Raw genomic sequence first — 9,368 nt, 5'->3', positions numbered from 1 at the left:
CGGGGTGGGTGAGGCGGCCCGCACCGGGAGCTCCGGCTGCGCCTAAGGCCCCTGGGGGACCGAATCACAGACCTTTAACCCCTGACCCCATCTCGGGCGCCCCCCACCCCCCCCTCAATTCTGCGCGGAATCTCCGCAGGCACCGCTCCCACGCCAAGGTTGCCTGGACAGGGAGGGCGGGGCAGTGGGAGCACCGCGTTCATTTCATTCATGATTTTTCTCCTCCGGCGAGCTCCGTGTCCTGGCTGCGCAGCTACGGCGACCGCCAGAGGGACCCCAGCAGGGTTGCGCGCGCCGAACCTGGGGCGGGACAGACGAGGCAGCAGAAGGGAGTAGGGGCGAGCGAGACAAAGGGGTCAGAGCTGGGGGAGGAGGGTGGTGAGCGGATGGAGTCTTGGGGCGCTTTCCGCACGATGCTCACACCTGCGCGTACCGTGCCTGGTGCCCGGGACCCATTCCAGGACTCGGTGGAGGAGGCGCCCGTTTTCCCACCCCATGATCGGTGTCTGGGGAGCAAAGGCGTGTGAACACTTCTCCCTCCATCGGGTCTCGCCTTCCTGATGCTCGTCGCGGGGCGCGTACTATCTTGGCTTTCTCGTGGGCATCAAGGGACCGGACGCGCAAGGAACTGCCCACGCGCCCCACAATCGTACCTTCCCCATGCTGGCACCCTCCTGGCCAGAGATTCCGACATCCCATCCCGATGGGGGCTTTCTAAGGTTTTGGGTTGCACAAAGGTAGGGGATTCTAAGCTCCATTTTTACATGGGGAAACCGAGGCGAAACAGCAGAGGGCTCCGACCCTGGTTCCAGTCACCATCCTCTTTCGCTTGGATTTCAGCAATAGCCTCTTTAGTGGTCTCCGAGCTTCCACCCTTGGTCCCCTGCAGTTCATTCTTTACACAGGAGTCAGAACAATCCTTTTAAAAGGTAAGTCAGATCAGGTAGTTCTTTTGTTGGAAATTCTACAATAGCTCTCCATTTCATCTAAGTGAAATCTAAAGCCCCCATAACGACCTGCAAGGTCCTTAATGAAGTGGCTTCCTTTAAACTCTTTAATCACTTAGTGAGGCTGGAACCTCACTTCCAACCACTCCCCCTTCCACCCACACTCCAGTCACACTGGCCTTTTTAATGCATCACCAGCATGGCAGCTAGCCTGAGGCCTCAGGACTTTTGCATAGTTATTCTCTCTGCCTGGAAACTCTTCCCCCAGATAGTCAGATGGCTTTCTCCTATACCTCGTTAATATGTCACCTCGAAGAGTGACTATCCTATTTAAAATTGCAGGCCTGCTCTCCCCATTTTCTCCGTGGTGGTTATGACCTTTATTTTGTGTTCCCTGCCCCTGAGGCTTACTGGCCTTTCACTGCCAGCTCCCTCTTCAGTCCTCTCCTATCCCGATTTTCCAGTGTCACCAAACTACTCTGTTCTCTAAACAAAACCTGTATTTCTCTAGGCCTTTGCTCAGGCCAGGTTTTCAGTCTGGAATGTCATCCCCTCATATTTGCCTAATTTCAGTTCAAATACCGTCTCCTTCTCCATGGAGCCTCCCATGATATTCCCAGGGACACTCAGCCCTTATTACTTTCTGTCTGCTGTGGTGGTGGTTCCTTGTCTTATCTCCAAGTTCATAGGAGCACTATAAACTCCTGGCAAGTAGGGCTGGTGTCTTCCCTCTCTCCAGTTCCCAGCACAGAAGGGCCCATCAGTACATTTGTGGATCAAGGGCACTGATCTGGAGGCCCTAGGCTGGGCCTAGATTTGTCTTTTTTGTTTGATATTTTTTCTGGGAGGGGAACAGAGCTCAGCTAGGTCACCTTGTTACCCTCAAGGAGTTTGCTATGGGGGAAAGTGGGGGAGGGAAGGGCTCAAATATCAGATAACCAGGGCATAGTGCTTGGGCTGTATGGAAGTGTGGGTAGACATGTCAGCTAGTGCGCAAGGACCCGCTTTCTCCCTGACAGTATTATCACCATCGTTCAGCATAAGGCTGATTTTCACCAGACAGGTCAGTGTAACAATAGCAGCTACCAAAAATGAGCCGTTTAGTATGTGCCAGGCACTGTTTGGTGTGTTTTCAGTGCACTGCTCTATTTCATCTTCATGGCAACTTTGGGAGGTAGACATTTTGATATGCCCATGTTCAGAAGAGGAACCAGGAAGAATAAGTGAGCAACTTAAGGTCATTTAAGGGGTGTGTTTTTTAAATTCAGATCTAGCCAGTTCCAAAGCCCAAGCTTCTAGAGCAGGGATGTCTTAACAGCGAAGGCCCTGGGGGCTGGTGGAGGCAAGTGGGGAAAGAGGGCTTAGAGAGCCTCAACAGCATCAGCCTGGCCCAGATTCTTGCTGTCCCCAGCTCAGAAGTCACAGAGGCATAATACCCCAAGTGGGCTGGGACCTCACGGGTTTCTGTCATTGTTGATGTCCTGAGGTAGAGGCTAGTTGTTCTTCATAAAGGCAACTTTGGAAGGCCAGAGCTGCCTTCCGAACATTCCTAGCTGCATGCTTTAGGTTCGAAGTTGGGACCTCACGGGTTTCTGTCATTGTTGATGTCCTGAGGTAGAGGCTAGTTGTTCTTCATAAACGCAACTTTGGAAGGCCAGAGCTGCCTTCCGAACATTCCTAGCTGCATGCTTTAGGTTCGAAGCCCAGCCCCAGCCATCAGATATGGATAATAATGCACATCTCAAAGGGCTTTGGTGAGGAAGGGGTGTAATAATATCTCTAGAAAGCAGCAGGGCCTCAAAAATATGATCTTTCTTCTTTCTTTCTTGTTGTGAGTTTATGTCAGATAGGAATATACCTAAACTAGTATTCTCACCGTGTTTCTGTCCTCTTACTGAAGAGTTTCAGATTCCCATAGTCCACTGAGAGTTATCTGGTGTGCAGTTAAGGAAGGACCCTGTCATTTATTGAAGGCTTCAAAGACAGGCTATCCATGTTGCTTTCCTGCATTCTCTCCTTTCATTTGCACAAGCATCTTAGGAAGGAGGTAGTTATTACTGACGAGGAAGCTGAGGCACAGAGAGGTCCTCTGAGCCTGTTTCCTAGCGCAGTACCTGCCTCACAGCTGTAAATATGAGTTAAATGAGTTAATATATGTAACATGCTTTGAACAGTACCTGGCATATTGTAAGTGTTTATTAAATAAATAAATGTTTGCTATGATGATGGCAATGACACTTAGTCTTTACAGCCCTCTCAGGTGCTGGGTGTAGTGGACATTTGCTCATTTTTGGCTGCTCTTTTGGTACTGGCCCCCAATTTCCTCTTGGATGAAGTCTTGGGTGAAGTCCTGATGGGACTGTCAGTCGGAGTGTGCCGTCCCCTAGCTTGGGCGAGGGGCTTTCCCATGGTCACAGAGCTCACTAATTAATGGCAGTAATGAGAGTCTAGCCTATGTCCAACTCTGTCCACTAAACCTGCACCCCTCTCCCTAACCCCATCACCATGGAAAGTGACCCCATTGATTTCCTTTCTCTTCTCTGATGGGGAGAAGGAAAGTTCTACAAGGCCCATGACAATGAAGTAGTTATAAGGTTGGGAGGATTTAGGAGGCTTGTTGAGTCATTTTGTGTGACTCACTTATCTACTCTTGATTGAGGGGGGAAGATGGGTTTGGGAAAGAGGAGGAGGGGGAGAGAAAGATGGTCTGAGAAACCATACTTGCTGGTGGTCTTTGATGGACTGTTAGAGATTAGAGTCAGTATTTCTCGGTTGGGCCACACTTGAAATTCACTCTTTTGGTAATGAAAATGTTTTGCTTCAGTGAAAATGTTCCCCATCCAGATTTTTATTTATTTACTTATTTATAACCCACCCCAATCCACAAAGGATTTGAGGTAGCTTACCACAGGAGCAGAAACCATAAAACAATGTTAAAATATCAATAAGGATAAAGAATCAAGACCAAGGAAAATGTAAATAATCTTTGAGAGACAAGACCAAGGCTCAATAATTACAGCTGATTTTTACTGAGTTCATATGTGCAGAGGCATTTGCGTACATTATTTCATTTAATCCTTAAAAGAACCCTGTGAGGTAGATACTATTATTATCTTCATTTTGAAGCTTAGGGAACTGAGGCTCAGAGAAATGAAATATGATGCCCAAAGTCAGGTAGCTAGTAAATGATAGAGCCAGTTTTGGAATCCAGTATGACACTGGAACCCATGCCCTTAACCAGTGTCTTGTCCTGCCCCTCCATGGGACAAAAGACCACAAATTTACAGATCACGGGGGCCTCTAGAGTACTCTGCATGAGTCTCAAGTTTGGTTCTGATTATCTTAGATGCCAAAAAGAGAAACAGTTACATATAACTAATGCCCTAACGTTCTTTGGTTTTTATTTAAGTGTCACTTTCTCAGAAAGGCCTACCCTGACCTCTCTAGTTAATACTGGAGCCTGCCTCTTCCCGCTCTCTTCAGCAGTCCCACTCTCCCTTTATCTTTTCTTTTATGGTGGCACATTTTACTTTCTAACCTACTGGATAGTTTATTTATAAACTATGTTATAATAGTGTATATTTCATATATTTTTCTTATAACATATAAGAGATTCTATAATATATTGTATACTAGTAAATTTTTAAATAAATTATAAATTAGGTAATTTATTTAATATATTCACTATTTAAATGTATTTTTGTACTAGAATACCAGGTCCACATGGGCAGGCATCTTTATCTGTTTGGATCATTTGCTGTATCCTAAACATCTAGGACAATGCTTGGTATATAGTAGGCACTCAGTAAATTTTTGTTGAATGCTGGATTGATTATTTTAGAGGGGAAGAAACAGAGCAGTATATCTGAAGTGTCAAAGTAGGTCACTTTTTTTGCTAGCTCATACTTTCTTTCCTCCCCCCCCCCCCCCTTCTTTACTTCTTTTTTCCCCTAAACATCTAGGACAATGCTTGGTATATAGTAGGCACTCAGTAAATTTTTGTTGAATGCTGGATTGATTATTTTAGAGGGGAAGAAACAGAGCAGTATATCTGAAGTGTCAAAGTAGGTCACTTTTTTTGCTAGCTCATACTTTCTTTCCCCCCCCCCCCCCCCTTTCTTTACTTCTTTTTTCCTCCATAAAAAGTTTGGAGTATCTCTAGCACTTAGCTGTAGGAACAGTCTTCAGGAAGGTTTTCTGATGGTGGACCCTTAGGGTTTGTGTGGCCAGTGACCTTAGTGTCATTATTGGAGCAAATGAATAAGTGGAATTCATGAACCTAATTTTGGTGGGATCTTTCAGTAAAAGCTGGATATTATCCTTACACCTAAATCAGCAAAGGCAATCTTTTTAAGGGTCGAGGAATAGTGCCCAAGTGCCATATCTCAAGGATTTGGGATTTACAGTGGATCCTATGGGGATGGAGATGGGAAATTAAAAAGCAGAGCTTTTGTGTGAAAAAATTGATTTAAAAGGAGAGAACATCCTGGTGTTCCTAAGAGTTCACCTCTGGAGTCATATTTCCTGGCTGCAAGCCTGAAGAGTGAAAAGCCAAGGACATTAGCAAGGTTTCTAGAGGAGAATCTTGGCTGAGACCAATTGCTGGGGTGTTTGTGGGTAGGTATGTATGTGGTGTAATCTTTCTGTAGGGGCTAGCCACAGATCCAGGCCAGGCCTCTGGGAGCTGCAGACACCAGTCTGTCAGCTCAAGGTGAAGGCCAAGGTCACCTGACTGATGCTTTCAGTAAGAAACATTAGAAACACTTGTCTCAAGAGGAGTGAGAATCAGAGCTTTGTCTCTCCAGTGGTCATTGTTCTGGGATCCTGCAAAGCATATTCATTCAACGAATATTTTGACAACCTACTCTGAACTAGCTACTGTTCCAGTAGCAGGGTACACATTAGGGAGCAAGACAGTCTGCTTCCCAACTTGCAGTCTAGTGGGGACACACAATTAACCAAATTAAAATAACAAATGAAAGGATAATTTCAGACAATGGTAAGTGCAATGAAAAAGAGAAAAGAGGGTGGGTGACAGAGAGTGAAGGTGGAGAACCACCACTTTCAATTGGGTGTTCAGAGAGGTTCTCTCAGAGGAGATATCATTTGAACAGAGACATGCATTGCAAGAAGGAACCAGCCACTCAGAATAGCGAGGAGATTCCTGGGCAGAATTTTCTCTTCTAGGCACAGCAGGATAAGAGGGTGAGAGATGAGGTAGGAGGGGAGTGCGGGAGCCGGATTGTGCAAGGCCTTGGAGACCATGGGGAGAATGCGGGTTTCATTCTAATGTTCTGGGAAGCTACGAGAAGTTTCTAAGTGGGGAGAGTGATGAGACCTGGACGTGAACTGTGGGTATCTTAGAAAGCAGCAGCACTGGAGAAGTACTGAGAATCCCAGCCCTTCTGCTTTGGAAGGGCCCTTGGAGGCCATTTGGCCCAGTGCTTCCTAGTTAACTGAGTCTCAGAATCATCTGGGGGACTGTTAAAAGATATGGATTCTGAGGCTTCCATCCCTGGAAGATTTAATTCAGTGGGATTGAAGTGAGGCTCAATGTTAAAGAAGTTCTGCAGATGATTTTGCTGATTAGCTAGGGTTAGTGACAACCAGCCAGCCAAGTCAAGGCCCCCCACTTTTGGAGGAGGATACTGAGGTACAGGGAGGAGAAAAGCCTCATCTGATGTCACACAGAGTTAATCGCTGATCAGTCTCCTGACCCTGGAGCAGTGCATGTTCAGAGGTCTAGCAACAAGCCACAGACCACTAACTTAGGCAAAGGGGAGTGATTGGAGGGCCATAGGGGAGCTCACAGATGGAAGGGGAGGCTGAGGAACCAGGCTTGGAAAGGTGGGAGTCAGGAAGCTCCAGAATTTGCAGGGTTAGGAACATCTCCTCAGTCTCATCCACGCACCACCACAAAGGTGCATGAGCACCTAACTCTTTTTCTTCCTTCCCGTTATTCAAGGCTTGAAGTCTCCAGAGAGTTAGAATGTGATTAGCTGAGTTCTGGTGTGGCTTCACCCTACTGACTAGGGGAGGGCACACGCTAACTGACAGTCCCATCAAGGCTTCACCCAAGACTTCATTCAAGAGGAAATTGGGAGCTGTTACCAAGAGAGTAGCCAAAAAATGAGCAAATGTACCCTATACCCCACACCTCAGCTCAGAGGGTTGTGAAGATCAGTCATCATTGCCAGCATCACAGCAAAGACTTATTGTTTAATAAGTAATTACAATATGCCAGTCACTGTTCACTGTTCAAAGTATGTTACATATATTAACTCATTTAACTCATACTTATGGCTGTGAGGCAGGTATTGAGCCAGGCACTGAGCCAGGAAACAAGCCCAGAGAAGGTATGTAGCATCTAATGTCTAGATTCTGCATTTATAAGTTCTAAAGCTCATTTATACCTCATGTCTAAATTGCTCCTCGCAACAACCTGCACACAGGTGGAGAAAGTGAGAGCATGCACACTCTAGAGACACACAGCTAGTGAGTGGCAGAGTCCTGGATGCATATATTCACTCATTCATTCATTCATTCATCAAATAGCATGTGGCTCTTTGGGGCCAGGCACCATGCAAGGTTCTGGGAACTCACTGGAGGGCAAGTTACAGTTTCTTTTTCCAGAAATTCACCAGCTCCGGGACAGAGTGTGAGAAGGTAGTAGAAAGAGAAAAGGCTAGAGCATGAGCCTAGGCCAGGAAAAACCCCAGGGCCTCATGTTAAGGATTTTGGATTTCATCTTGATGGCAACCACAGAAGGATTTTCAGCTGGGAACTTGTGTTTTCTGAAAACTCTGCAGGCGGCAGATAGGGAGACAGGGTGCTGATGCAGTGATTCAGGTGCAGGGTCACGGTTGCCTGGATTGGGAGGATGCTGCTGCAGATGGAACAGAGTTGGAGGTGACAGGGTTTGCTGACTGAATAAGGGTGTGGGGGGAGGGAGAAGTTTAGGATGTGGTCAGGATTTTTGAGTTGGGCAACTGGATGAGGGGCGGTGGCACGCACCGTGGGGAAGACTAGTAGAGGAGCCATTGGGACATGTGGAGTCTAAAATTCCAGTGGGATAGGGACATGGAGAGATACAGGAGTTTGTTGGACCTTTTGCCTCCAGATCCCATCAATTCCCCACAGTGTCTTGCTAATTTAGAATCTCCAACTGCAAAGACTATCAGAAACCCAGAGATTATCAGATGAAACCTTAGAGATCTCTTATTTCATCCCCCTCACATTTCAGATGAGAACACAGAGGCCAGAGAGAAGTGGTTCCTGAAAGGTCATGAACCAAATAGATGTTGAACTGAAACCTGAGCCCAGGGCTTCCCAGAGGACCCCTTCCCTACCTTCCCACTGTCCCTGAGGCCAGAGGGTGCAAACCGCAGATCTAAGGCTGAATCAGACTCCAGAGCATTCTGTTTGGCCTACAGTGAATTCAAGTTAGTTGCCATCATTAAAAAAAATTGGTGCATTTCAAGTATAAATCCATATTTTAAAAAAATGATAGATCTGGTGACTTCAGGCTCACATCCCTACATGAGAGTGACCAAATGGAACTGGGCATAGTTGCCCCTTGAGGCAGGGCATGTCCAGTTTGCCACAGTTGTCACTCTTATCCCCATTACTGAGGGCTTGTGCATCTCTCATCTATCAACATGTTTGCTCTGTCACTTTTTAAAGGGGAAAGTCTTATATTTCCTGTAACAGATCTAAAATATCTCTTGTCTGACCTGAGCTGCTTCATTTCCCTGGCCTCTGTAAGCATTTGAGTTATGACCCTGTCCCTTCCCCTTAGAACTACACATTACTTATTTTCAAAGTGAGGTATCTGCATATGATGATTCCAAGGTCATTTCTAGTTCTGGCTTCCAAGGCTGTCCAAGTCTGCACTTCAGAAATGAGTTGTGCTATCGACAATGCTTAATTGTTGTACAGATGGCTTATAAGGGATTGCTTACCCTTCACTCTTTTGCCCTTGAATTATGATTTATCTAAGCCCTTGGAAGAAAATGACTTTTGTTTTGGGAGGTTATCCTTCATCTTTGATTTTGAACAAAATGAATACTTCAAACAATGCAGCATAGCTGCAGTTGCTAGGAAGAGACAGCAGCAGCAGAGGCTGCCTGGAGACAAGGCCATTAGGAAACTCTTATTTTTCCACCTTCCTTTCCTTCCTTCATTCCTTCCTCCCTCCCTCTCTCTCTCCCTTCCTTCCTCCCTTCCTCCCTTCTTCCCTCCCTATCTCTCTTTTTGTTCTCTCTCCCTCTCTTCCCTTTTGAGCAGAGATAGCACAATCAATAACCCCTTCTACAAAGACCAGTCTTATCACCAGTAGAGTTCAAGTTGTTCTGAATCCAAAGGTTCATTTCTAAAGACCAACCCTCACCAGCCAAACAATTAAATACTCAGTAAAACAAA

Source organism: Galeopterus variegatus, unplaced genomic scaffold, assembly GCF_000696425.1.
Source record: "Galeopterus variegatus unplaced genomic scaffold, G_variegatus-3.0.2 Scaffold2508, whole genome shotgun sequence".
NCBI classification, from domain to species: Eukaryota; Metazoa; Chordata; class Mammalia; order Dermoptera; family Cynocephalidae; genus Galeopterus; species Galeopterus variegatus.
The sequence above is the reverse complement of the archived record's forward strand: the minus strand, read 5'-3'. Positions refer to the sequence as shown.